Source organism: Mesoplodon bidens (genome assembly GCF_964165515.1).
Source record: "Mesoplodon bidens genome assembly, contig: HAP1_SCAFFOLD_157, whole genome shotgun sequence".
NCBI lineage: Eukaryota > Metazoa > Chordata > Mammalia > Artiodactyla > Ziphiidae > Mesoplodon > Mesoplodon bidens.
Window position 1 is genome coordinate 697,554 of NW_027671774.1, and position 27,944 is coordinate 725,497.

The 27,944-nt window shown below is 42.0% G+C and overlaps 1 pseudogene across 1 annotated transcript in view; it reads right to left on the bottom strand.

Annotated features, from left to right (window-relative positions):
- Nucleotides 1-27,944, bottom strand: part of LOC308611089 (centrosomal protein of 78 kDa-like) — a 727,725-nt pseudogene that overhangs the window by 697,353 nt on the left and 2,428 nt on the right. Inside the window, exon 3 of the transcript in view lies at nucleotides 26,529-26,701. The product of the transcript in view is annotated as a centrosomal protein of 78 kDa-like (transcript). The remainder of the gene's footprint in view (nucleotides 1-26,528; nucleotides 26,702-27,944) is intronic.

Below are 27,944 nucleotides of genomic sequence, written 5' to 3' on the forward strand. Positions count from 1 at the left end.
GGGAACCTCTAAAGTGCTTCCCACATGCAGACAAAACGCTGTGATTAATATTTTAGGAGAAATACTCAGCGTGGAGAATACACTTGAGCTGCTGGAGGAAAGAGGTAGCGGCACAGAAAAGAAGTTTCTGTAACTACAGAAATGAACAGATAAGCTGTTTTAATGGTAGCAAGTATGGGATGAAGGAGAACGAATAAAAACCATTCAGAATACGACATTAACAAGCCTCACACTACAACGTGGTAACAGAGGATGGAGAAGGACTTTAGAATGAACTCATTTTTCTGGGCAGGTGACAGGCTGGATGATGCAACGATGAGCCGCCAGGGACAACAGGACAAGGCAAGGGGCAGGGGAGCTGTAAATAATCATTTCTGGATCTACTGGATCTAGTCATCCGAGGTGCCCTTTGGACAAACTCCATAGAGATGCTGGCAAGTGGCTGGACAGAGGCATCTGTCTGGTCCAGGTGGGAGAACTGACAGAGCTGGAGGTGAAAAGCACCAGAGGGTGAGATCAGACGGGGTGGAGAGTCATGGACCAAGGGTGAAACGACAACACACACAGAGGGCGGAAGACAGAGTCAGTCAGGAAGACAGCAAGGAGAGATCTGTCACAGAAACCAACAGCGCAGACTCTGCAGGTGGCAAGGCGACAGTGGTCTGGGTGACGACTGGCAAATCTCCACTGCTTTGTATGCTGGATGCCAGGTCACCTCAACCGGATCAGGTTCCGTGGAGGGGCAGAACCAAGACCGCAGGCTGCACGATACAATTCAGCTGGGAAACAAGAATCTTTGCCAGAGACCTCACTGCATGGTGTGTAGCGCGACCCTCTGAGATTGTAAGAGACAAAGAGCGCAGTTTACTGGAAGGGTGAGAAGGCTGTTCTTCCAGATGATCCTCATTGCATCCCTCGACTGAGCACTGAAAACAATGTACCTATGTGACAACGGTGTTCTACTGAACAGACAACTTATATGCACTGAGTGCTCCCTGGACAGCACGCTCTCGGCTTACAGGAAGCACGAGGAAGGCACCAACGTCAACACGTTAGGGGCTGTCGCTCAGGAAGGCTCGCGGCCTACAGCGGGATCCTCAGGGAAACCTTTTAACGCTCGAGAACAAAAGTGATTTGGCAGGACCATATAAGTCAAGCAAGGGATGGTGTTCTGCCACAAATGTCAAGAACACGAGGCTTGTACTGTGGCTCTAAGAGGATCCTGGGATCTACACGCAGAACTTGCCAGAAACACTTGGTGCTGACCTGCTCCTCTACACTTTGTCTAACCACATCTTTTACCGACTCCTACTTTCCCATTTTAACTTTTGAACTATTCGCCTCCCAAGGTGTTATCACAAAAGAACAGCAGCAGGTAAATACGTAAACAGCAAAACTCACCAGAGGCTGACTCATTTTCCGCTGCTCTTGGAACAACGTGCAGGACTGTGACAGTGGAGGCGGACCTGGAGAAGGAAAACGCAGGCAGTGAAGCTACGACTGAAGCGGCTCGGGGTGCACGAGCACCCGCCCCGCGCTCCACAAGAGACACCTGTGGGAGACCCGTCCTTTCACCTTCAGAAGGGCCTGTGAGAATAAGGAGGGAGCAACCACCCTCAGGTCTGTAACTCCCACGTGACTCTGGTACCTGAGGGGATACTTTATTTTTCCGTAGCGAGTGTACATTGAATCCTATTAAAATAAACCTCCGTCATTAAATATGAAATTAAAAAATGCTTATAGTTTATCTCTTCTCAGTCTGTTAACAACTTAGGTCAGAACATCCACAGGATACCCAGAATAAAGGGACACACTCAGGTGCGTTGCAGTCTTGCAATGATTTGTACAAACTTTACAAACTTAAGTGCGACGCTCGAAAACATCTTTTATTAAAGCTGACTTTAAGTGGACAGAACACCTGCCCTAGGAGTTTGGAGTCCTGTGAGCGACCCCACGTGCACACCCGGTGAGGGTCTAGGACAAGTCATCTCCCTTCTCAGGCCCCATCGCTTCCTTCCTCACCCGAGGCAGCAGGACAGAAGCCCTGCAGACTCATCCTGCACCGATTACACTGGGCGACTCCACAGGGCACAACCCAGGGGGGCGGCGGACGCTTACATTACACAACCAAGGTGCTGACGCGCCTTGAGACACACGTGCGAGATGCCGAGACGGCGACAGGAGGGGGAGGACGAGGAGGAGGATCGGGGTTGGACGGAGGAGAGGACGCGGCACGTCCGGGCCGAGCCTGTGGACCCTGCTCCCCCACGACACCCGGAGCTCACAAGTCCCAGGGGAGCCCCATCCGGAGCAGCCAGCCCTGTCCTCCAGCCCGGCCCCTCCACCTCCGGGAAGCGGTCAAACCCTCCAGGTGGCTCTACCGCGGGGCCCGGGGCGGACTACCCCAAGCCCTGCTCTTCAAGGGCCGCAGGCTCCACAACCAACTACAGGCCTGCAGACGCAACACCTACCCCGTCGGGACTCGCTCACCGGCCCCAGGCTCCCGAGGCTCCGGTCCGGGGGCTGCTCCTCGGGCGCGCTCCTCTCTCGGGGTCCCTCCGCTCCGCCTCCCGAGACCACTGGGCCAGAGGAGCCGGCTCTGGGCCCACGTCCCTCCCGGGACCTCGCTTGGCCCCGCGCTGCACATGGTCGGGCACTGCACCGCTGCCGGCCGCCCGGCCACTCCGGCCCAAACGCGGGCTCCGCAGCTCGAGCTCGGAGGTCACAGTTCCAGCCTCCGCCCGGCCCACGCGAACCCTCGCCCGCACAGCCCGCTCCCGCGGGCTGCCGGCCGGCCCGGACAGCGTACCGCCCCGCAGGCCCCCGAAATGCTCGCCCGCAAGAGGCCAAGACGGGGGAACGACGGCCAGCGACGACCTGGGCACGCACAGGAAGCGAGGGCGGGGCGGCGACGGTGCGCGTGCGCCAACACGCACAAATCATGAGGCGCACCTGCGCAGGCGGACGCCCGAAGTCCGCCTGCCAAAGCCCGCCAGGAGCACGGGACAAGTACCCGGACTCCAGAAGCCTCCCAGAAGTCTCCGTGCCGTCAAGATAGTGAGCGTATGAAATTTCTCCTTCTCATCTGGCGCTCAAGTGCTGCTGTGCTGCGAGGGTGTGCCGCCTGGACCAGGGACTCCATTGCCCATTTGTCTTCACTCCTGTTAGGGATCAAGGAAAGGTGTGGCCTCAAGTGGGGGCTGTGTGATGGTCTCCAGGCTCCCTGGTCCTTTCCCGGCCCTGGGACATTTCGGGTTACATCTGAGATTCCCCCACCACCAGGAGAGGGGAAGGAGGGTATCATGTTCGCTTAACTGAAACGCTACAACTTTCATTCAAATCCTAGAATACAATAAATGCCCAGCCATGACACAAACTAATATTGCCCACGGAAGGAAAAGAAAATAGAAACTGTAGCTGTTTAGATTACACAACCAACGCATTAAAAACTGTACGAAAATCAGAACGTACACACAAACCGAAAACAGAAAACAGATACCTGGGCTCTTACCTCTTAAAGAGGATACTGTTTATGTTAGGTAAAAATATCATTTTTCAAAAATGGAATCAGAAGGGTAATGATTTATCACTATTTATCACTGGGGGTGAAATAATATAACTGTGTTCTTGGCCAACTGTTCCTTAAAAGCTGCTAGAGGAAAAGGTAAAAATAAAATCTCCAGGGACTTCCCTGGTGGTCCAGTGGTGAAGACTCCTAGTTTCCACTGCAGGGGGCACGTGTTTGACTCCTGGTTGGGGAACTAAGATCCCGCATGCTGTGCAGCACAGTCTAATTAATTAATTAATTAACGAACACACAAAATAAAAATAAAAAATCTCTCACCAACCGAGAAAATCCTCTCCACAAATGTAGAGATAAAGAAAACGGTTTTACTGTTGAATAACCATTAAACCAGACTGTGCTGTGCACCCACAGGTGAACCACTAATGTTTGTGCAAATGAAATCAACCTCACCTTTTTTTTTATAGCTCAGCAGATAAAATCTGTTGCATACAGGTTCTCAAGATAAACGGGAACTTGCCTCATGGGAATAGACTTGACACCACCATAAAAATGGCATACATTCTTTCAGAGTACATCCTAAATTCACCTGGTCATCTCGGTGGTTGTCTATGCTAGTTAATACCCTTTATCCAAAGGAGAAAGACAACTTCTCCTATCTCTAGGACAAGCACGTACTTATAGCTCAGAGAAAAGTGCCTAACACCTAGCCTAAACTCCCCTGGTGACAGAGAGATAAAGAAGATAGCTCTCAGGTCCTTAACATAAACATTCCTGGGTTGTAATGCTGGCAAGAGACTGATTTAGCTTTTAAAAAGATTTAGATACTTACGAAAGGGACAGAGGAAGTATTTCTATTACAAGCGTCTTGAGGAAATCCTCTAAAAACGGAAATAAGAAGTGATGATTCATGCAAATGAATAAGCACCTAACCCATTCCTGATTTCCCCAGCTGAACTGCCACATTAAATGAATCCTGCACAAAATGTGTGCTTCTCCAAAACTGCTCTTGGAAGTGGCTGCTTAGAGCCACGAATGGTCTTTTCCAGTTCTTGCTGCTGCTGACTGTGGCCTCTGCCTGAATTCTCACCGATGAAATGCTGCTTGTGTGGGAATGACAGCGACCACACCTCCTCTGAGCCTGAGCCTGGCAAACCTCCAGGGCGCATTTCTCGCATTTTCCAAGTTCACCACGTAAGGACATCAGCTACACAGAGTACCTTGCTGGGAAGCGCCTTGGAAGGGCAGTGCGCCCATGAGCACGCCACCAGGCCTCCAGTTCTCACCTCACCCACGTGCACTGACCGTGTCTCAGCAGAAGACTGGGGTGGCCTGTGAACCCCAGCTGCTGTGCCCACCTCCACACCTCACTCTATCCCTTCAGCCCAGAGACATGCTGGGCTCCCCAGCCCCCTGCCCTGGACACTCTCTGGAAGTCTTTCTATTACAAGTTGTCATGAGGAAATGCTCTAAAAAAGGGAATAATAAGTACGGAGTCATCCCAATGAACAGGATGTCCAGCAGTGAGCTGATGTCTCTCACGACTCTCCCCTCTCTCCAAAAGGCGAAAAACTGTCATTTCATACATTTCCCCCTTTTTTAAGTTGTTGAAGCTAGGAGGGTAAACCTGGACCCTGCGATTTCACCTTGACCAGAAGCAGCAATGGCCACCTTTTAGTTTGCTTTCATTAAGATCTCTTCATATATATGGAGATTTACAATATAAAGCTTTCTCTTTTTGTATCTGCATTTCTATTAAATACAGATATTTTCCCTACTTTGTCACTTATCTATTTTTCTTGAAGTATACTTCGTTTGCAATATTTCAGGTGTACAGCAAAGTGACTCAGTTACATGTATTTATGTAAGAATATATGTATTCTTTTTCAGGTTCTTTTTTCCATTATGGGTTATTACAAGATATTGAACATAGTTCCCTGGGCTATACAGTAGGTCCTTACTGTTTATCTGTTTTACATATAAAAGTGTGTATCTGTCAATCCCTGTTCTTTATCTTTTTAACTTAATTTTTTCCTCTCACATTCTGTTATACAGACACTTAAAAAGATATTTTGTGTTCAAATCTTTCACTTTCACTTCATACTTTTCATCAGCTTGGACACTGTACTTGAAGAAGCCTTTCCCATCCTGCATTTCCTAAGTAGTTGCCTGTGTTTTCTCCTGTTTATTTTGGGTCTCTTAACATACCAATTTTATCAAGATAACTGGCACCCATCTTCAGGATTTGTAAAATCATTTTCCTCTTAAAGTCTCTCAACCATTTTTTTCAACACTAACACATCTACCACAACCAGGAAACGCACTGTTTAAGAAGAAAACTCAAGTTTGTAATCTAACAGAAAAGGACAGGCTCTTCTTTGAAGCTCAGCGACACGTCTTAATTTAAAGGCAGGGGAGGGACTTCCCTGGTGTTCCAGTGGTAAAGAATCCGCCTTCTAATACAGGGTACGTGGGTTCAAAGCCTGGGAACACTGGTCCGGGAGCTAAGATCCCACACGCCACGGGGCAATTAAGCCCGCGTGCTGCAATTAGACACGATGCAGCCTAAGAGAGATAAATAATTTTTTACAAATAAAAATAAAAAAATAAAGGCAGGGGAAGCAGGAAAGTGACTGTCTCATGTGAATTCCTTCTTATTCAAAATACAGGTCGTAGCAGTTTACTTGGGCTGCGTCACAAAATACGACACACTGGCGGGCTTAAGCAACACAAATGCACTGTCCGACATTTACGCAGGCTGCAAGTCTGAGATCAAGGTGTCAGCAGGGTTGGTCCCCTCTGAGGGCTGTACGGGAGGATGTGCTCCAGGCTTCCTGGTGGAGAGGGCGGTTTCCTCACAAGCACATGCACTATGTATGTAGCAGGTAGGTGCCTGGGCTGAACTCCGATCCCAGGGCTGCTCATCCGCAGCAGCACCAGGCCGCTGGAGGGCTTGTCACGGACCCGTTGGCAGGAGGACTGCAGGCTGACACAGACGTCTGCTCAGCTGTGGACCCATGGCCCGGCCACAGCCCTGCCAGAGGCTGCCTGGTTGAAATCCAGGTCACGGTTCACCTCCCTCCTGCTTATTGCATTCAACGATGCCTTGAAGACCCCCTACTGCACCAGCCTGGGTGGCATATCCCACCCAGTCATTTCCACAGCAGAAGCATGTCCATTGAGAAGGTTAAAATTAGGCCCTGGCTCAGTGCTGTGGAATTAGAATCTGTGAGGCTGGGTCCAGGCATCTGTGTTGGAATATTTTCTCCACGGGACTCTCATGCCCAGAGGACTGTATTGACAAAGCCCTTCTGCTTCACCCCACTGATATTTCTGCACTAGAGCTACAGCCGTTGTTATATTAAACTGCATCCGCAGGAGGAAGAGAGAGGAGGAGAGGTGACAGTTCTGCTGATCTCCAAACACGCTGTTACGGAACCACACTTGGGTCCACTCGCCCGCACGCACTAAAGCCCATCTACGGACACGGGTCACGGTGAAGGAAAGTGCCGCGTTTACGGCAGGGCAACAAGCAAGGGGTCCAGGTATCTAGGGCTCAGAAGGCCCCCACTCCCACGTGGCTTTCAGGGAAAGGTGTTTACAGATGGGGTGAGGCTGTTGCTGGGAATGTACACTGGTGCTGCCGCTATGCAGAACAGTGTGGAGGTTCCTCAAAACACTAAAGCTAGAGCTACCGTAGGACCCAGCAATCCCACTCCTGGGCATATACCCAGAGAAAACCATAATTCAAGAAGACACATGCACCCCACTATGTATAGCAGTACGATTTACAATAGCCAAGACATGGAAGCAACTTAAATGTCCATCGACAGAGGAATGGATAGGGAAGATGTGGTACATATGTGTGATGGAATACTACTCAGCCATAAAAAAGAATGAGATTATGCCATGTGCAGCAACATGGATGGACCTAGAGATTATCAGACTAAGTGAAGGACGTCAGACAAAGACAAATACCATATGCTACCACTCCTGTGTGGAATCTAAAACAGTGATACGAATGAACTTCTGAACAGAACGGAAACAGACTCACAGACATAGAAAAAAAACTTATGTTTACCCAAGGGAAAAGGTGGGGGAGAGGGATAGATCAGGAGGTTGGGGCTAACATATGCACACAACTATATATAAAACAGGAAATCAACAAGGACCTCCTGTAGAGCACAGGGATCTCTACTCAATATTCTGTAGTAACCTAGGGAGTTCCCTGGTGGCCCAGAGGTTAGGATTCTGGTCTTTCACGGCCGTGGCCCGGGTTCAATCCCTAGTCAGGGAACTGAGATCCTACAAGCCACACAGCACCACGAAAAAAAAGCAAAATTCGGTAATAACCTAAATGGGAAAACAATCTGAAAAAGAATAGATATCTGTGTCCATATAACTGAATCACTTTGCTGTACACCGGAAACTAACACAACACTGTAAATCAACTATACTCCCAATATAAAATTTAAAAAATGTTTAAAGTGAATTACAAACGAGTGGGGTGAGGGAGAGGAGGTTGAGGGGTGTGTGGTCAGCTTGTGGACATTCTTCCGATTGGTTGGTGGTGCGGTAATCTGAGGTCAACATCATCAACCGGCTGGTTCCAGCTGGTCTGGGGTCTACGTGCTTGTGGGCAGCATGCAGTTACCTTCCTCCCCACTGCTGGGGGCTTCAGTCTCTGCAAAACAGCTCCAAGGACGTGGCTCAGAACAGTATCTACAGCCCTTGAGGAGGAACTAAAGGTCCTTGACTTTGTTTAACGGCTACACTAGTATTATTTGGTCTTTGGGGACTCTTTTCCTTTCTTTTGGCACTTTCTCCCTTCTCTGATTAAATTGTTTGTTTCCAACTCACGGAAGGTTAGGAGGCTAAAATTTTCTAAAGACAAGAAGCAGGCAGAAGACATGGGGAGAATCCGTCCCAGGAAGGCCCCACAAGGTCCTGCTCACTTACGACATCACATTCAATCTGGGCTGCTTACGCCATTTTTGGACAACATACCAACACATCTTAAGATGGGTCCCACCCGACTGTTGCACATTTGGACAAGGTGCGGTGGGGTGGGATTGTGCAAATCCAGATCTGAAGACTAGATAAAGCAATCAGGGTATTTCACAGTATACAAGAGAAATTTTCATGGGGACAGAATACCAACCTTCTAATATTTGAAAGCCTGTTAGCCAAGAGGGAGAGTGAACTTCTGTTTTGTTATACAAGGACCCAATCAGCTGTGATGGTTGAAAGCATGATGAACGCAAATCTGAATTCATTTGCCTCCTAACAATGCAACGTCTACAGCAGAGGGACACAGGTCCTCAAGCAGCAGTGCTTTTCCCAGCAGTGCAGACCCTGAGGAGAGCCAGGCTGTGGCAGCTCTGGAGGACCTCAGACACTCTTTGCACGGCCTCTGAGACCTAGAACATCTCAGAAAGTCCACGAGTGCAAACCAAAGAGACACTCAGTCCCTGCACCTTGGATGAACTGATTTGACTCTACGTATGCATTGCTTGGGCTAATTAGAAATATGGAAGTGATCAGAAGACAGAATAAACCTCTGGGCACATCCTGAACAACAGAGATACTTCTCATCAAAGTCCAAACAATAATTCAAAAGCAAGATTCAGAGCCAAACTGTGGAAACAAACCAAGTGTTCACTGACAGATGAATGGATCAAGAAAATGTAGTGTGTATATTCACACAACAGATATTATTCACCCACAAACAGGAAGGAAAGTTTCCAATTGATACAAAGACCATTTATGTATTTTTCAAAGATTGACATTTCTTTGTATGAACAGTGAAAATTTAACAATTCCACTTTTAAGAGGAAAGGTTAGTGTTTCTTTGTAGAAACAATTAAGTCTCAGCAGTAGAGGCATAAGCACACACGTGCACACAGAGTAAACAGAATAGCGCCCCGCTACCTCCCCGCAATCTGATCCCCCGATGAGCCCTGCTGATTCTCCCTCCAAATATAGAGAACCTGTTTACTTCTCTCCATCTTCTCAGACATCGTCTTCCTGGACTACCACGCCAAATTCCTAACCTTATCTGGGTCTCCCGACTTCCACTCTTACTGAATCCCCACCCCATCCATTTATGCAGCAGCCAAAATCAATTGTTCCTCTTTCAGTGCAAACTGGATCAGGACACCTCTCATTCACTGCTTTCCCACTGCACTTGGCAAACATCTGAACTTCTTCAGACCCACGGTTTTATTTCCTTCTCACTCACTGTGTACTGTCCACACTGGCTTTGGGGTCTAGGAAGGAAATTTTGACACAGGCTACCACACAGATGACACGCGAAGACATTAAGCTAAGTGGATAAGTCAGATACAAATGGACAAATGTTACATGATTCCACTTCTGTGAGGTCCCCAGATGGGTCAAATTCATAGAGACAGAAAGTGGAGTGGTGGGTGTCAGGGGCTGGGAGGGGGGTGGGGAGTCAGTGTTTAATGGGGACAGAGTTTCACTTGGACAGGATGAAAACATTCTGGAGATGGATGGTCGGGATGGTTGCACAACAATGAGAATTCTTGTTTTCCTTCCTTAAGATTTTTGTTTTACTTATTTTCAGCTGCGTTGGGTCTTCGTTGCTGGGCGCAGGCTTTCTCTAGTCGCGGCGAGCGGGGGCTACTCTTCGGTGCAGTGTGCAGGCTTCTCATTGAGGTGGCTTCTTTTTGCGGCAGAGCATGGGGCCTAGGCGCTTGGGCTCAGTAGTTGTGGCTCGCGGGCTGAGGAGTTATGGCTTGCAGGCTCAGTAGTTGTGGCGCACGGGCGTTAGGTGCTCCGTGGTATGTGGGATCTTCCCAGACCAGGGCTCGAACCTGTGTCCCCTGCATCGGCAGGCGGATTCTTGACCACTGTGCCACCAGGGAAACCCAAGAAAAAAAGCAAGACTCAGACCCCAAGGGGAGGAGTGGAAGTACGAGTTGGGAGGTTCAGAAGAAGCTTCCAGTGACACTGCACGACCCTGAGTTGGCTATTTTCTTCTCTGCATCTCGGCTACCATATACTTCCTACCCTCATAGAAAAATAACCTGTCTGGAATTGGAAATTTTTCCATTTAGTCTTTTTGTGCATGTGACATTTTTATTCAGAAAAATAATCTGTGTTGAACTGGAGTTTTTTCCATTTAGTATTTTGTACATGTGACATTTTTATTCAGGTAGTGAAATCTCTGGGTCAACAGTGATACCACATTCTCAAGATTTTGATAAGTAGACTAGAACTTCTTAACTGGAATCAAGGGGCAGGCTTTGGATAATCCATGGACTTTGTGACATCCAAAGGTGCCCTTTGTGTGTGTGTGTGTGTGTGTGTGTGTGTTTGTAGACACCCTTTGAAGGGTGCGTGAGCACCTGTAGTTTTCTATGATTTTAGCTTCTCCAAATGGCTCTTGGACTCAAAGGTGCCTGAGGGGAGTGGACGTGTACTCCCCCAGTACAGAATTCTGAACGCAGTGTCAGTAAACATTCAGCCAAAGAGTTTTGCCAAATTGCGTGTTTTAACGTAACTTTTTAATCCACTGAGTCGATGTACCTGGGATCTTTTTTTACATACTTATCTCACTCTTTATTTATTTTTTTGGGGGTGGGTACGTGGGCCTCTCACGGTTGTGGCCTCTCCCGTTGCGGAGCACAGGCTCCAGACGCGCAGGCTCAGCGGCCATGGCTCATGGGCCCAGCCACTCCGCGGCATGTGGGATCTTCCCGAACCGGGGTACCAACCCGTGTCCCCTGCATCGGCAGGTGGACTCTCAACCACTGCACCACCACGGAAGCCATTATCTCACTCTTATAAGGCTGAAACGTTGCTGCTTCCCCTAAGTTTCCTTGTCCCTCTCCCCACTCTCCCACCAGGCCGTGGAAGAGGAATGGGAGGGAGAGGGAGAGTCCAGCAGGGAGAGGACAGTGCACCTGCTGGGAAGCGGTAAAGAGGGGTCCAGGGTGGGAGGGAGGGAGACACAAGAGGGAGGGGATATGGGAACAGGTGTATATGTATAACTGATTCGCTTTGTTATAAAGCAGAAACTAATACGCCATTGTGAATCAACTGTACTCCAATAAACTTGTAAAAAAAATTAGAACTACCATATGACACAGCATTTTCATTCCTGGATATATATCGAAAAAAATAAAACCAAAAAACATTATTTTGAAAAGATATATGCACCCTAATGTTCATGGCAGCATTATTTACAATTGACAACATATGGAAGCAAGCTAAGTGTTTATTAAGAGATGAATGGGTAAGGAAGATGTGATATATATATATATATATACAATGGAATACTACTTAGCTAAAAAAAAAATTTTGTTTGAATTGAAATTGTATCAAGTATCTTTTCTGACCACAATGCAATGAGACTAGACATCAATTACAGGAAAAGAGCTGTAAAAAAATACAAACACATGGAGGCTAAACAATACACTACTCAATAACGAAGTGATCACTGAAGAAATCAAAGAGGAAATTAAAAAATACCTAGAAACAAATGACAATGGAGACACGACGACCCAAAACCTATGGGATGCAGCAAAAGCAGTTCTAAGAGGGAAGTTTATAGCAATACAATCCTACCTTAAGAAACAGGAAACATCTCGAATAAACAACCTAACCTTGCACCTAAAGCAATTACAGAAAGAAGAACAAAAACATCCCAAAGTTAGCAGAAGGAAAGAAATCATAAAAATCAGATCAGAAATAAATGAAAAAGAAATGAAGGAAACGATAGCAAAGATCAATAAAACTAAAAGCTGGTTCTTTGAGAAGATAAACAAAATTGACAAACCATTAGCCAGACTCATCAAGAAAAAAAGGGAGAAGACTCAAATCAATAGAATTAGAAATGAAAAAGGAGAAGTAACAACTGACACTGCAGAAATACAAAAGATCAGGAGAGATTACTATAAGCAACTCTATGCCAATAAAATGGACAACCTGGAAGAAATGGACAAATTCTTAGAAATGCACAACCTGCCAAGACTGAATCAGGAAGAAATAGAAAATATGAACAGACCAATCACAAGCACTGAAATTGAAACTGTGATAAAAAATCTTCCAACAAACAAAAGCCCAAGACCAGATGGCTTCACAGGCGAATTCTATCAAGCATTTAGAGAAGAGCTATCACCTATCCTTCTCAAACTCTTCCAAAATATAGCAGAGGGAGGAACACTCCCAAACTCATTCTACGAGGCCACCATCACCTTGATACCAAAACCAGACAAGGATGTCACAAAGAAAGAAAACTACAGGCCAATATCACTGATGAACATAGATGCAAAAATCCTCAACAAAATACTAGCAAACAGAATCCAACAGCACATTAAAAGGATCATACACCATGATCAAGTGGGGTTTATTCCAGGAATGCAAGGATTCTTCAATATACGCAAATCAATCAACGTGATACACCATATTAACAAATTGAAGGAGAAAAACCATATGATCATCTCAATAGATGCAGAGAAAGCTTTCGACAAAATTCAACACCCATTTATGATAAAAACCCTGCAGAAAGTAGGCATAGAGGGAACTTTCCTCAACATAATAAAGGCCATATATGACAAACCCACAGCCAGCATCGTCCTCAATGGTGAAAAACTGAAACCATTTCCACTAAGATCAGGAACAAGACAAGGTTGCCCACTCTCACCACTCTTATTCAACATAGTTTTGGAAGTTTTAGCCACAGCAATCAGAGAAGAAAAGGAAATAAAAGGAATCCAAATTGGAAAAGAAGAAGTAAAGCTGTCACTGTTTGCAGATGACATGATACTATGCATAGAGAATCCTAAAGATGCTACCAGAAAACTACCAGAGTTAATCAATGAATTTGGTAAAGTTGCAGGATACAAAATTAATGCACAGAAATCTCTGGCATTCCTATATACTAATGATGAAAAATCTGAAAGTGAAATCAAGGAAACACTCCCATTTACCATTGCAACAAAAAGAATAAAATATCTAGGAATAAACCTACCTAAGGAGACAAAAGACCTGTATGCAGAAAATTATAAGACACTGATGAAAGGAATTAAAGATGATACAAATAGATAGAGAGATGTACCATGTTCTTGGATTGGAAGAATCAACATTGTGAAAATGACTCTACTACCCAAAGCAATCTACAGATTCAATGCAATCCCTATCAAACTACCACTGGCATTTTTCACAGAACTAGAACAAAAAATTTCACAATTTGTATGGAAACACAAAAGACCCCGAATAGCCAAAGCAATCTTGAGAACGAAAAACGGAGCTGGAGGAATCAGGCTCCCTGACTTCAGACTATACTACAAAGCTACAGTAATCAAGACAGTATGGTACTGGCACAAAAACAGAAAGATAGCTAGGTTCATTTTTAAATGGAAGATATACTCTAGATATTTAAATGTAGGGCATCTCTTCCTTTCAAATCTCAGAAAGAAAGGTGTGCTTCAGTTTCCCTGCAGAAAGCTCTAGTATCTTCCCCCCTTTTGAAAGAGGAACTAATCCTTCTTTCTCTATTCTTCTTTGTCTTCTTACCTTCATCAGCAATGAGCCTCTTTATCATTTTTGTCAGCCCAAAGAATAATTTTTCTCTTTCCAGGCCAGTCAAAAATTGTACACTACAAAGTAAACAGAAAGAGCTTTATTTATAAAAATAAAACAGCTATGGCATTAGTTCTTAAAGAGTATAAAACTTTGATCCCTCATTCCAACAAAAAGTCTTGTTAGCATTTAGGGTTCAGTGAGAGGCAATAAACAAAAATGTTTTGGTGACTCATTTGACATCTTTACTAAAAGGTTTGAACTCATAATGGTGAATATCAGACATATTTGTGTTAGGCAATTAAAATTAAATTATATCTAGACGTATTTTAAATTACCATATTAACATTAACAAGTAATCTTAGAACTCATCTTGAAAGTAAAAGGTACTTTTATACTTTATAATGAAAAAATCAATAAAATGTGCCTTTATGAAGAGAAAATGTAATTATAATACCAATTAATGTTAACTGGTCACTTTTTTATTGAAGTAGAGTTGATATACAGTATTATGTTAGTTTCAAGTGTTCAACATAGTGATCCAACATCTAAATACATTTGAATTGGTCACCATGATAAGTCTAGTAACCATATATCACCATACAAAATTATTACAGTATTATTGACTATATTCCTTATGCAGTAGATTGCATCCCCAAGACATTTATTTTATAACTGGAAATTTGTACCACTTAATCCCCTTCACCTATTTCTCTCAGTCCCCATCCCCCTTCCCCTCTAGTAATCACCAGTTTGTTCTCTGTATCTACAAGTTTGTTTCTCTTTTGTTTTCTTTGTTTTCTTTTTTAGATTTCACATATAAGTGAAATCATACAGTATTTGTTCTTCTCTGTCTGACTTATTTCACTTAGCACACCTAGTACTCTAGGTCAATCCATGTTGTTGCAAGTGAAGATATTTCATTCTTTTTTAGGACTAAGTAATATTTCATTATATATGTGTGTATATATACACCACATCTTCTTTATCCATTCATCTATTTATGGACACTAGTTTCTTCCATATCTTGGCTAGTATAAGTAATGCTCCAATGAACAGAGGGGTGCATACATCCTTTCTTATTAGTGTCTTTGTTTTCTTTGGATAGATACTCAGAAGTTGAATTGTTGGATCATATGGTAATTCTATTTTTAACATTTAGGGGAACCTCTGTACTGTTTTCCATAGTGGCTGCACCAATTTACATTCCCACTAACAGTGCACAAGGGTTCCCTTTTGGATGATGGCCATTCTGACAGGTGTAAGGTGATATCTCACTGTGGTTTTGATTTGCATTTCCCAGATGATTAGTGATATTGAGCATCTTTTCATGTGTCTTTTGGTCATTTGTATGTATTCCCAAAGCAATGTAACCCCTATCAAAATACCAATGGTATTTTTCACAGAATTAGAACAAATAATCCTAAAATTTGTATAGAATCATCCAAACAAACAAACAACCTCCAATAACCAAAGCTATATTGAGAAAGAAAAACAAACCTGGTGCTATGACATGCACTGATCTCAGACTATACTACAAAGCTATAGTAATCAAAACAGTATGGTATTAGCATAACAACAGACACATAGGTCAGTGGAATAGAGAGCCCAGAAATGAACCCACAGTTATGTGATCAATTAATCTACAACAAAGGAGGCAAGAACATACAATGAAATAAAGACAATAAATGGTGTTAGGAAAATTGGACAACTACCTGCAAAAGAGTGAAACTGAATTATTTCCTTATACCATATATAAAAATAAATTTAAAATGGATTAAAGACTCACATTTAAGACCTGAAACCATAAAACCCCTAGGAAAAATACACTGACATCGATCTTAGCAATATTTTTTGGGGGGTCTATCTCCTCAGGCATGGCCAACAGAAGTAAAATTAAACAAGTGTCAGGGCTTCCCTGGTGGCGCAGTGGTTGAGAATCTGCCTGCCAATGCAGGGGACACAGGTTCGAGCCCTGGTCTGGGAAGATCCCACATGCCGCGGAGCAACTGGGCCCGTGAGGCACAACTACTGAGCCTGCGCGTCTGGAGCCTGTGCTCCACAACAAGAGAGGCCGCGATAGTGAGAGGCCCACGTGCTGCAATGAAGAATGGCCCCCGCTTGCCACAACTAGAGAAAGCCCTCACACAGAAACGAAGACCCAACACAGCTATAAATAAATAAATAAATAAATTTATTGAAAAAAAAAAAACAAAAAAAAAAACAAGTGTCATTATATCAAACTGAAAAGCTTTTGCAGAGAGGAGAAAACCATCACAAAATGAAAAGGTAACTTACTGAATGAAAGATTTTTTCAAATGATGTATCTGATAAGGAGTTAATATCCAAATTATCTAAAGAAATCATACAATTTAATATCAAAAAACCCCAGATATTTCAATTTAAAAATGGGCAGAGAACCTGAACTGGTTACTTTTTAAAGTGTTTGATACAGTACTTAGATGCATTCTTTTTTCATTAGCCTTGAATATCAATACTCTTAACATCTCCGTTTATAAATGAAGAAATTAAGGAATGGAGAGATAAATGACTTGTCTAAGGTACAAAGCTTATTACAAAAAAGATTATACTAAACCAGACCTCTGATTCAGATTCCTATACTTTAATCATTAGGGCTTACTGCAGAAGATTAGAGACAGAATTTGATTCTGTCTTTGATTCCAGTTTTTAATGAGACTTCTTCACCATGCCTTTATGTCTAAGGGAAAAAATTCTGGTCTGTACTGCCATTAATGATAATACTGCTTTAGAGAAATGTTCTGGAGGGAAAGGATATTATTCAAATTTATTTTTAAAGTGTTTTTTTTGGTTTGACTTTGTTTCTTAATTTTCTCATGCTAGGATGGGAGGGCAAACAAAACCTAAACTAACAATACCAACTATACGTGTGTGTGTGTGTGAGAGTGTGCCTGTACTTATAAGTATGAAAATACAACTTACAAGAAAAGGCAAGACCAGAATCTATAAGGCTAAGGATTTTGACTTTATCTTAGATGCAAGAGAAAGCAATTAAATGAAAAGATAGTTGTGTAGATACTAGGCTGTTCAAGTAGAGCAAAGGAGAAATGGTAGTGGCTAAGACGGTGGCAATGAAGATGAAGAGAAACATTATATATGTGATGAGAGAGAGAGAGATGAGATTCCAGAGGACCTAATGATGCAGTCTATGCAGAAAGTGAACAAAAGGAAGGAACTGAGGATCATTCCCAGGTTTTTGCATGGAGTTACTTTTTGTGTGAATCATGGCACCATTCACTGAGGAAGAAAAGATTTGCAGGATGGAAAAGTTTGGAAGAAGGAATCATTGAAGTTTCATTTTAGACATCTTAGTTGTAGAGACGTCAAGCAGTGTTCCTCATATTTCTCCAATGAAAAGAATCACCTGGGGATCTTATTGCACATATGGATTATCACCTTTTCTGCTAGAACTTCTGGTTTGGTAGTCTGAGTTGAACACAAAGTACTAGATTTTCTCACACTGCAGAAGAAAAAAAACACACTGAAGGAGGTGGGAAAGAGCTAACCTAAGTAACTTTGGAAAACAGTATTTTAATATACTGTGATTAACCATGCACAATATATACTGAAAAGCTAAAGACAAAAAGAAATGTACACAAATATTGAACTTGTTAGTAAATTTATTTTTCACACGTGTACAGGTTAATGATTTTTAAATATTTTATGTGTATTCCAGAATTGAGCAAATGAATAGACTGCAAATAATGAGAATCAGGTTTCTAATTGTTAAAGAGTGACAAATAAGGAAAGGGTAAGGGAGGCTAGAATAAACCCTGTGCTGTTGGATTGGAATCAAGGTATCAATTTGAATTCATATATCAATTTGAAGTTATATATATATGTAGATAGACAGATGATAATGTGTGTGCGTGCACACGTGTGTGTATATACACACACACCCAGATAGATAATATGAAAATAGAGATACTTGTATATTTTTATGTATTCGTATATATATTTTTAGCTCTCTCTGCTGAAAACACAATGAGGTAGCTTGGATAGTGATAAATCCACCTCATACCAAGATTCTGGTTTCTGAATACCATTATTAATGCAAGGAACAAGAACTCCATGGAGAAATGACTGATTCAAGGCTGAGACAGAGGAAAGTAAAAGATGGGTCTGGAGCACTTTGTGGTGTCAGAAAGTAAGATATTACTCCAACAATTGTATGGCCATGTAGGAAAAATATAGGAGACAGCTGGAAGGAGTACCAGTGACCAAATATGGAACACTTTGAGAAACAAAACTATTAATGATAGTAATAAATTTTAACCCGTAGAATAAAATAATTATCCACAAGTTCACACTGATGTATGTATATATATGAACAAATAACCAGATAAATACATAAATGAAGGAGAAGAACAGCTCTTTCTTATACTCAAATTATAGTTAATAAATGTAGAGGGAATGATGGGGATAGAAAATGAACAATCATCAAACACCACAGTAATGGGTGGAGTCAAAAATTATTGATGGATGCTAAAATTAGTATGGGAAAATTAAACAAGAAGCAGAATATTTGAACAATCTCAAATAATTACAAAGGGAAAAATAGTGATTTTGCAGCTATCATTATAACTGTCATCAAAGTTAGCATCCCCAGTAGTGAGACATACAGATTTGTTTGTACCTCTAATATGTACTGAAAATGGCATAATATCTCTCCTGAAGTGTTCTTGTCAAGAAATACATATCCTCAGTCTAACCATGAGAAAATATCAAACAAACCCTATTTGAGAAAAATTCTACAAAATGACTGGCTAAGATTTTCCATTAGTTCAAGGTCATAACAGACAAAAAAAGACTGAGGAACTATCCTAGATTAGAGAAGAATGGAGAGATATGACAAGCAAATGCAATAAGGGATCCTAGATTTGAATCTGGACCGCAAGACAATAGGCAATATTTGAATACGAGTCTATAAATCATTAGTAGCATTGTGACAATGTAAACTTTCTGCTTTCAATAATTATACTCTAGGGCTTCCCTGGTGGCGCAGCGGTTGAGAGTCCGCCTGCCGATGCAGGGGACGCGGGTTCGTGCCCCGGTTCGGGAAGATCCCACATGCCGTGGAGTGGCTGGGCCCCTGAGCCATGGCCGCTGAGACTGAGTGTCTGGAGCCTGTGCTCCGCGGCGGGAGAGGCCACAATGGTGAGAGGTCCACGTACCGCAAAAAAAAAAAAAAAAAAAAAAAAAAAAAAAATTATACTCTAGTAATAGAAAATGTTAACATTTGGGGAAGCTGAGTAAAGGGTATATGGGAACTCATACTGCTATGTTTGAAGTTTTTTGATAAATAAGATTTGATAACACAGTTTTATAAAAACTTAGTTTGGACATTTCTGAACCTCTTTTTTGTTTCCTTATGGAAGAAAGTTGCTTGTTTAGGGATAATACTAAATCAATGGGGGTAAGATTTACACAGGACCAACCCTAACATTCATAGTGTGTGGCACAGGAAACAACTTTGAATGGCCATTTCAAGGAACAATATACTTAAGTGTATACAATGAGTAAAATGGATGAACTACACAAATTAATGAGTTGAAAAACCATAGAATCATAGAATTTTCTCACTGTAAAGGCTCTTACTTTCATAACTTTTCAGAACTTTTCAGTTCCTCTGGGTAAATACCAAAGAGCAGGATTACTAGATCACTGTATGGTAAAACTACATTTATTTTGTCAGAAACTGCCAAGTATCCCGCTAGCCACAAATGAGAATTCCAATTGTTCTGCATCATCACCAACTTCGGTATTTCAGTTTGGGGATTTTAGCCATTTAAATAGGTATGTAGTGGTATCTCATTATCGTTCTAATTCAAAATTCACTGATGACATGGAATGTGTAGCATCTTTTCATATGCTTATTTGCCATGTGCCTATTTTCTTTGTTTAACCATAGTAGTTTTGTTGCTTTTTTTTTAACCAAGGCCTGCTAACTCTTGTCCTCCTATGTCTATTTATGTTGTCTTTTTTCTTTCTTTCTTTTTTTGAACTTTTGATCATTTAGTCTTTTTCCTGGTTATGTCCAATTATTTTTTATACTAAAATTGGGCTTAACTTATTTTAGGAAACTATAAAGATACCTCCACATTCTGGATGTTGTTATCTTTCTCTTGAAAAGATTTACTTTGGCCCATGGCAGACAGTTACTATAGGGACTGGTAACCTTAGTCCATTCTCCGTTTGAGCTCATTCAAAGCCATTTTTCAGTCTGTGTGAAGGTTGGTCTATTCCTGTCTTGTCCTTCCTCTACGGGTGTTGCCCTTTGGGATTACCATGTGAAAGTTTGGATTCTCCCTATTCCCAACTACCCTTGTATTTGTTAGGCTTTAAATGTAATGGTTCCCGCAGCCCTGTGAGACTAAAGATACACTTAGCTTCTCATTCCATTAGTTGTTGCCTTTAGCTTGAGCTGTTGCCCATTGGCTTCTGTGGTTAGAGTCTTTTGAACTCCTTGGCTTTTCAGTTCGTAGGCTGTAAGATTTGAATCAGCAAATGCCCCAAGGAGAAAAGCTGCACCAAATGTCAAGCTTGTGTATGTGTTTCCCTTCTCTCCACAACTTGGCCCACGTCTTGGTGTCTCTCTAACATTCAGATGGCAGCGAACAGATGTTTTCTTACTCTATCCAGCTTTTCTAAAATTTCTTTAGACTTCACCTGATCTTATGTTATTATTGAACTACCATCTCAATTACCCCTAGGAAGAAAATTGACAATTTTATGTTTTATTTTTTTATTTTCTATATTACCTCAGTTTCTGTAGAGACCTTTTACCTCACTGTTCGGTCTAGTTCCTGTGTTAGCAGTAAGATGGAGATAAGCTGGAGGCTAAGAATACTGGGGGGAAATCACTGATGAATCATATGTCTCGTTCTTTTTGTTTTTCCTCTCCTTATTTATTACTCTGGCAGCCTACACCTGCCTTTCTTCATTTGACCCAGTTGCCCAAATAAGAAACCCACTCTGGTAAAGACCTGACTTTACTCTCATAAATGTCTGCATGTTAGGATTAGCTAGATGATGAACACCATGCCAGAGTTCTTTGTGTGAGACTTTTGCAGACTTTTGTTAGCCCTTTAGTTTGCCTCTTGCAAACGCTGCTCAGATTGTTGAGGTTTTCTAAGATTCTGTAGGTCAAACCTCTCTACCTGCATACCAGATGAGCCCTTCTCTCTTTCCTGACTTCACTTGTGGGAGGTTAGCCCTCGGTTCTTCTTTTTCCCCATCCAATCATAATTGTTCATGAATTCCAAAAGGCCCTCAAAGTATCTGTCGTCCCTTTCTCTCTTCTTTTTATCAACACTGCTAAATATTAACCATATATTTGCATACCTCTTTCTTACTTACAGTGGAATATTGGAAGGCTCGATCATTAAGTGTGAGCCCCACCAAACTAGGACTCATACAACACTCTCCTCCAGGCCAAAACTTTTGATATCCACTGGGTTTTTTTAATACTATCTTATATGTAGCTAAATTTGTAAGGATTTAGTTAATGCCTGAGTTATGTGACAATAAGAAATCAGTCAAATTAGCACTACAGAAGTGCAGCTTAGACCTAGGGACCAGAACCAAGGACCACAAAAACCTGTTAACCAATAAGTTTCACTTGTACTTCATGTTTAACAACTGCTGAGGGTGAATGGGAAGTGAGGGAAAAAGAGTTTAACTTCATATCACAGAAACTTGCACTAAAATGAAGAGGAAAATGACCCAGTTCCTGGTTCAAGTCACTGTAATCTGCTTCAATAAAGAATAACAGCACACAAGGAAAACAAACACTATATGATAGGAACAATGGATAATTAATTACCAGATCAGGGAGGACAGATTACACTTGCTATGGGATTTCATTAAAGAAGGATTCCAAAAAGTACTGGCTTCTTCTGAGAAGACTTCTCAGAACAGGTAGCATTTAAACTGAGTCTTGAACAAGTATATAGAGGGTAGGGAACAGGCCTTCCGGGCAGGGAACAGGCACAGTGTCAGGAATGGCACAAAGGGCTTATGGAATAGGGGACAAAACTGGCTGAACACAGGAGTGCTACGTGTTGGGGAATATGGGGGAAGGCTGGCTGAGGTTGGTTAAATGAAACATAATTAGACGGAAGAGAAAGTAGGTGCAAAGACACATGGAAGACTGTAGAAAGCCCCTGAAGATGGAGATCAGCATAATAATATGAAGAACTCAGTGGTACTTTGACACTGTATGAATGTCTAGGTTTAAAAAAATCAGGAAAACACAATAAAAGAATAAACTACTGATATAATGATATGTAACCAGAGGCCAGATACCAAAGAATACACACTGTGTGTTTCCACGTATGTCATATATGGTGATAGAGGTCAGCTTAGGTCTTGCCCTGGGAGAGTATGGAACAGAAAGAAGTAACAGAGAACCGTGTAGGGTGTTAGAAATATTTTATAATATCTTGATCTGGTGTTGGATACATGGGTGCATAGAGATGTAAAAATTCAGTTATTAGCAATGCAGTTAACCTATTAGAGTTTTTTTAATATATGCGTACATTAAACAAAAAACTCTAGTAGGTTAATTAGGCTGTCAGTTGTATGAAGTAAATTTTGGTCAAGGAATAGCCAAGGTAGTAATGCAGTAATAAGTTATAAATGTACTCACTGTGCTCTAGAATGTCACAATTGGAATACAAGAAATATGTGTAAGAAAAAAGACAAATATTCAATATTGATGGTTGGATGAGCTGAATAAGTTAGATCACTCTACTTTCAATTTAAGAACTTGGCCAGTGTTTGGATACCTTTGAACAAAGAAAAAAAAGAAATACAATTTTTATTACGCATATGCTATGTATCAATCCCTGACTTATATTTTGACGCATATAAACATGGGAAATATTGCACCTTGTAACTGAGACAATGAAGATGAGTGAGGTAGCTGGTTTTGACACTAGAGGCTGAGAAAACCATCAGCTCATAATTGTAAGAAGTCTGAAGTCGGAGGAAAAGAATCAAGAGGAAATAGTGGTAAGTGCCAGGAGCTTCTGGAAACTACATCACAGATGAAGACTCCAGGATTGTTGAGCTTTCTAAGAGTCCCAGTAACTCAGATAAAAACAGAGGGCTTAGGGCTTCCCTGGTGGCGCAGTGGTTGGGAGTCCACCTGCCGATGCAGGGGACACAGGTTCGTGCCCCGGTCCAGGAGGATCCCACATGCTGCAGAGCGGCTGGGCCCGTGGGCCATGGCCGCTGGGCCTGCGTGTCCGGGGCCTGTGCTCCGCCATGGGAGAGGCCACAACAGTGAGAGGCCCGCGTACCACAAAAACAAAATTAAATTAAAACAGAGGGCTTAAAACTGAATCCTGGGGATATATGTATGCATATAGCTGATTCACTTTGTTACACAGCAGAAACTAACACAACACTGTAAAGCAATTATACTCCAATAAAGATGTAAAAAAAAAAAAAAAAAACTGACGCCTGCAAAGTAACAGTTGTTAGGACAAACAGTAAAGAATTATAAGAAAAATAATCACATGCCTGTCCCAACAGAGAAATATCCTAAGCTCCATCTCACCATTTCTCCGATTGGCCTTTCACAAAATACAGTCCCATCAGCTGAATATAGGTTTGTCAAGTAACTGTGAGTAAGACTGAATTAAACAAAAATAAATCAATTCCTTCCTCCAAAACTTTTCAGAGTATGTAATGTAACAAAGTGAAACTTGAATTTCATGTCGGGATGTAGAGTACAGCTCTTCCCAAATGCTTGTCTTGTAACTACATTAACATCATCTAAAACCAGTGTTCTGCAGGACAGAGATTGTGAAACGCTGCTCTCATCATGTAAGATATCAAGTCTTTCTGAAAATCCATTCTTCCTTCTGCCCTTTCTCCCGTTGTCCCTGTCACCTGGAATGTCTGTCCTAAGCTCCACCTGCCAAAACCCTACCCATTTTTAGGATCCAAGAGATAATAAAAGGCTTACATTACTGAAAGGCAGAGAAAGAAATCCCTTCCTAGGGATCTACATTTCCTTCCTAGGGAAAAGAAAAATTGTAAAGTATACCACGGTGACCTTAAGTCTATGAATGTAACTATGTTGTGTTACTTGGAGTTCTGTAAAAGTCAATGTGCTACAATATACATGGATATGAATGTTTGATCTCTTACAAGTAGAACTTGCTGATAACTTTCATCATGAGCGAGGTTAATGATTAAGGGAGCCATTGTATTTGGCTCAGCCCTTATAACTAGGGAATATTAAAATTGGAAAGGTCCCTAGATATTAGCAAATCTATCCACCTCATATTCTAAGTAAGGAAGCTGAGACCTTCATAGATTGGATACTTATGTTAACAAAGGAAAAGGATATAAGATTGGCAGACCTACCTTTTAGATTAAGAATTTTGAGATTTTTATAGACTACTAGGACATTATGTCCACTAATATTGAGACAATGTGTTTCTTAGTCATCATTTCCTATTGCACTGACCAAGCGAGGTGGCAGTCAGTAGTTGTACAAAGGGAAAAAGAAAACTTTAGAAACTCCAGATTTATATACACAGGGAAATTCATCATTCATGTTATTTAAGCTAACTGGATGCAGTTTATCAGCTACATTGAGGAATGGTGAAGTGAAGTGTCTTTACAATTAACATGTTAGTTTGTGTCATGACCTCCCTGGTGTTCAAGTGAGTTAACGGTTAGCACTCAACTAGGCACTTAAGAGTCCATTATAAATCTGGACTAAACATTTATTTGTGGCATCTTTATTCTTCTTTGGTGCCCTTAGGCAGAATTAGCCCTCTTATGTTTTGATAAATTCAAGTATTAAACAGGGCTAAGGTTTCACAAGTTCTTTGGCCTAAACATGGGGGTAAGGGAGACCAATGAGCTGGAGTACTTCTAGATTTAAGAATGGTCAGATTGAGGAAGAAGAGTCTTATGCCAGAGATGAAAGAAGACTGATTATAATTACCTATTTTTAAAAATTCCAACCCTTTTCAATGTTCTAAAGTGACCAGGAAGTACATGGGTATGCTAGGAAGTAAGGGAGTCAAGCAAGAATATTCTCTAAGAGTTTGTGGATGGCAATGAAGAGGAAAGGAAGATAGAGACAATCCTGGAAAAGGTTTTGGTTGGCCATAATAATGAAGTCAGAAGGAGAAGAAGAAGAAGAAGAATGACACATGAAATGGGAAAGAGAAAGCAAGAATAGAGAAGCAAAAGGGAGAGTAGAAAAATGAGACAAATTTGGAGAAGGAAATGAGGAAGAAAACTGGGTGAAAGAAGGAAGCACTGATGGTAGACCACCTGACACTCAAGCATTAACACGATGCACATTTAAGATGTGTCATCAATGGCCATGGTCATTACCCTCAAATAGTTTACAGTATGTGTTTCAGAGACATTTATAAATTGAAAATGACATTAAAATAAGTGCCAGGGTATAAGTATTCATGGAATTGTATGGGAGAATAAAAGGTCCCCCGTCAAAGAGCCTTCTGAGACATCGGGAAAAAAGGAAAAACCTAAAAAGCATAAGACTCTTCCTATTTTCATTTCCAATGATACATCCCAATCTTGATGATCAATCAGCGATTTAAATATCAACTATAAACACAGTATTTTATGAGCTGCTATGCAGTGTACTAGAGCAATAGAACAGAGAGGACCTCAAACCCTCTGTTCCCTCAAATTGAAAGGCAGGCTTCCTGACCTCTCCAGACCACTACTGGACACAGGGAACACACACTAATGTTTCAGGACCCCAACCAGCAGTCACCTGCTTAGTGATTACTTCCATGACACACCCTCACTAACACCACTGACTTTCCTGCTCCTACGGGACATGACATAAATTTCCTATTTTAACACATACCACAGTGCAGTATGATTGCAGGTAGATGTTCTAACAACTTAAAAGAGAATGATGACTTTTTTGCTCTTTACATCTTGTTATTTCCCTACTCATAATATTTCTTGAAGAGAAACCATAAAAATATAAACAAACACAAAAAACAGATAATATACAAAACGTGTGCTTTGCACCTTAACGCAAACTTAAGTAAAATTAGTTCTGACAGTATCCGGCATGACAAACTTCCATGGTACAAATGAGAATGGACCAAGGTTTGAGCAGGTACAGGAGACAATCCAGGCATGAACAACACCAAGGAAAGGTAGACAGGAAGTAACATGGTGTGTAGGAAATCACGAGACCAGTCTGATGGGAAGAGACTGAAACAAGACTGAAACTCACTTTCTAAACCTCCATCTCCAATTGGACAATTCACAAGACACAGGTGCACCAAAGTGGCCAAATAGTCAATCCCTTTAATGGGGAGGAACAGTTTAAAATTTTATTGCTTTAGTTGGCCCAAAAGTAACTATCAAATGTTGGCAGGACACAATGAAGGCTTACCTTTGTTAACATAGTTAAGTCTCTCTCTCTCACAACTAGCCCACTTGGCTCCACGTTCCTTAGCGCATCCGATGCACTTACACAGCATTGATGGGCTTTACACAGCTGGAAGGTCACATCTTTATTTCTTATTGCAGGAACACAACATCTGGAAACTTTATTTCTATCGGAAGCTACAGCAAAATTATTGTAAAATGAGTCATTTAAACCATACATTTTATCACCTTTAAAAAGCATCTGCTCTGTGCTAAGGATTAGAAATGACTCCTGTCCTTAAAGCCTCATTAAGGAGGAAGATCTATAAACTCAAAATTTCAATCACATGAGATAAAGAACTATAACCTTTAAGCACAGAAGTGCCTATGGAGGCCAAAAGTTATATCTAAGTGACGGCTTCATGATAACCCTGAAGTACAGTCTAGAAAGATGAGGCTATGCAGAGTTGGAGTAGGAGGTGCATTAACTGCACAGGGAGCACCTGTGCAAAGACACTCAAGCCTGACACCTGCTGGGCACTGTAAATACTGCAGGTGGGGATGACTAAAGACCAGGGGTCCAAGTGTGAGAAGAGACAGAAATAAAAATAGAGATGTTGGCCCAAGCAAGCCTGGGAGAGAGCATGGCTTGTATCCCACAGGTGATGAGGCCTGGGGCTACCACTGGCTGAGTAAGGGTGCCTCCGCTGATTAGAAAAAGGCGCCCCGCTGCTGAAGGACCAATTAGATAAAGGGAGTGATCACAAAAAGCTCCCCTTCCTCAAGGCCAAAGAGCCCCAGGAGGCTTGGCAAAGCACAGTTCAGACTACAGGCCTCTGTGCAGAGCACACGCTGGGCGGCTAGTATGCACTAACTCTGTGTGGGCAAGCCATTAGCAGCATTATTTTAGGCATATCTTGTCATGTTAGAAGATCACTCAACCCGAGTAGGCAGATGAACTTAGAGGAACTGAGACCAGGGGCCGTGAAACCACCCAGCAGTTTCTGCCATAGCCTGGGCAAAATGTAATATGGATGAAGAAGCAAATTTAGGAGGAGGCCAAAATTTACAAGATAGACCCACTGGATGCAAGACATAAAGAAAGTTCAGTGAAGGAACTCTGAAGAGAATGGGCTCTACAATAAATTTTTCTTACATTCAATGTCAAATATCAGGCAAAATTAAGTACAGTGGCCTTTAAGGTCCCTTCCAGCTCTAATTTCTTTTGATTTCTAACTTATTACTCTGGTTAAGTAAAGTCCCTTCAGAGGTACAGAACAGTTCTTATACCTGAATGGGACGCAAAGAATAATCTGACTTCTCTTCACCAGGGGAGGAGTTGAACTATCCTTGCAGAAGAGATAACAGATGGTGTGAACCCCAGATCCTAGAAAAGGGCCAGGCACACGATAAGTATTCAGCTTTTCAAAATCAAATGAAC